The sequence below is a fragment of the Poecilia latipinna genome, unplaced genomic scaffold, assembly GCF_001443285.1.
Source record: "Poecilia latipinna isolate Pla-1442-1.1 unplaced genomic scaffold, P_latipinna-1.0 Scaffold1630, whole genome shotgun sequence".
NCBI classification, from domain to species: domain Eukaryota; kingdom Metazoa; phylum Chordata; class Actinopteri; order Cyprinodontiformes; family Poeciliidae; genus Poecilia; species Poecilia latipinna.
Window position 1 is genome coordinate 158414 of NW_015114246.1, and position 2547 is coordinate 160960.

Consider the following 2547-nt stretch of genomic DNA (forward strand, 5'->3'; position numbering starts at 1 on the left):
CCTCTCCCTCTCTCTCTCCCTCCCCCCCTCCCTCTCTCTCTCTCTCTCTCTCTCTCTCTCTCTCTCTCTCTCTCTCTCTCTCTCTCTCTCTCTCTCACACACACACACACACACACACACACACACACACACACACACACACACACACACCTGCTAACAGAAAGCCTTTCATGAAAGCACAAGCATCCAGTTCTGTGGGACAGAGGAGGAAGAGGAGCAGCGGAGAATATTAAAGGAGGAAGAATCGATTTCTTCATTTCCTGCTGCTGACGGAGGAAAAGCTTTTCCTGATACTCATCCTCACAGGGCAACTCTGTTTGGCCTGGAGAGTCAGGAAACAGTGAAGGAGGAAGCTGGGCAGGTTTTTCTTGGCCCAGAGGAAGAGGAGGAGGAGGAAGGCAGAAACATCTCGTCTTCCTCTTCCTCCAGAGTCTGACTGGAGCAACCAGCCGGAGTGACGTCAGCGCGACCGCCAAGAGATTCTGCAGGAGGAACTAAAACCCTCATGGGATGAGAACCACAGAAGAAGAAGATCAACTTTTTATATGATTATAACGTTTCAGCTGCCTCCTGCAGTGACACTTCCTGTTAGCTTCCGATTTACTTCCTGTTAGCTTCCAGTTTACTTCCTGTTAGCTTCCAGTTTGTTTCCTGTTAGCTTCCAGTTTGTTTCCTGTTAGCTTCCAGCTTACTTCCTCTTAGCTTCCTATTAGCTTCAAGTCTAGACTGAATTATAGCTTTTTTTCTTCCTTGTGGAATATTTGTTCCTAAAAGAGAGGTTGAAAAATGTCATTTCTACAGCAAACAACTTAAAGAGTAAAAAGGAAAAATATTTTTATGTCACCTGTCTGTGTCTCCTATGCTTCTGAAGGGCAAATAAAAAAATTAAAAATCTCCTGTACCGTTTTTGTAAGTCCTGTAATTCAGTGAAAAGGAAAAGAAAAATCTTATATTCGTATATTTTTTCTTCTGATCTGGATGAGATGAAACAAAACAAACAAAAAATTACATAATTACATTTTTTTCTCTTTTACTCTATTGGCTGCTGCAGAAATTATAGAAATATACTTTTTTAATCACAATTTTTTGTTCACCCTTAGGAAAAGGCGAGCAAAACGTCAAAAAGTGTTAAAATATTTTAACCTTGTTTTTTTATGGATTTTTTTTTTTACTTTTACTTGAGAAAAAAGGAAAATGTGGTGAGCCTTTGAAGGAAACGGGTCTTCAGTGGAACGAGATGCTTCAGACATTTTATCAGGAAACATTCAGGAATTTCTTCATGTTGTTCTTCCAACACAACTTGTTTTGGTATTTGGGTTGATTATTATTGCAGTTAAGGTATTTCCATAAAACTCCTCCATGTTGACTTGTTTCCGCTGTTCTGTGTATTTTGGGTCAGGCTTCTTCTCGTTAAGATGAGGATACAACACTGCCCCTACACATCAGAAGATGATAAATTAAAAAAAAGTGGAATATGAAAGATGGAGCAGCTTCTGTCCAAGCAGCTGTGGGAGACGTTAGAACCATGATTTCTGTTCAGGCAGCTCCAGGACAGCCTCTGCTGGCTTCTGGAGGAACATTTTGTGGAAAAACTTCCTACAGTCTCCCAACTGAACGATGATGTAACAGCATGTGGATCTTCACATCACACTTTCAAACTTCAGTGAGTCCAAACATGAGTTTGAATCATCTGGGTTGCATGGCGGATATTTGCAGTGACTGATTTCAGCTGATACTTATTGATTTGGCCACTAGGGGGCAGTCATGTATCGCTGAGACTCTCGGATGGTCAGCTGAAGGGTAAAACGATGTGGACAGGAAGGGATCCGGTCAGGGTGAAGCAGAAATCTGGATCTCCTCTCCACTAATCCCAACAGGATCGGTTCTGACCCAGAGCGGATCTAAAGTTGAAGTTTTAAATGGTTTGAAACGGCAAGTGTGTTGGGTTAACAGCTGACATCTGCCAGAGAGTCCATCTGATCCAGCCCGTCCCAGTCGGAACCAGAACCCCAACTGATACTGGAAACATCCTGATGGAGTTCTGTAGGCGGAATGTTGGGTTCTGGAGGATCCCGGGCCATAAACACTGCCTGCTGTCGCATCAGGAGCTAAAACAGGAAACGTCCCAACATGAGGAACGGCGTTTACCCAGGAGACACCGGGACCAGAAAGGCGGTTTGCCCAGGGCGCCTCTGCTGGGAGGAACGCCTGGTGACAGAAGAGTCCAAACGGCCCCAGGTCCAGTTCTGGAGCTGGGGCCGGGTCTTTTATTCAAAGCCACATTTGAATTATGAGCCGTTTTATTAATTCAGCTCATTCCTACAGAGATAGGAATATTGTGTAAGATAACCACTTGGATTAATCTTTAACGCTAAATTTAAGAACTGCTGCAGCAACAACACTTTGCTTTATAAAAGCAGAGACATACTGCTTCGTCTTAATGTTCTCTCTCTGCGTTCATTATTGATTCCCTTTCCCTTATAGCTGCTCTTCCTTTGTAGCTGCTGCAGCATCTACAGCAGCATCTACAGCAGCATCTACAGCAGC

At 43.5% G+C, this 2547-nt stretch overlaps 1 protein-coding gene across 1 annotated transcript in view; it reads right to left on the reverse strand.

Annotated features, from left to right (window-relative positions):
- The window catches only part of LOC106964151 (leucine-rich repeat and fibronectin type III domain-containing protein 1-like protein), a 95932-nt gene that overhangs the window by 24153 nt on the left and 69232 nt on the right, over positions 1-2547 (reverse strand). The gene's annotated exons all lie outside the window — the stretch shown is intronic.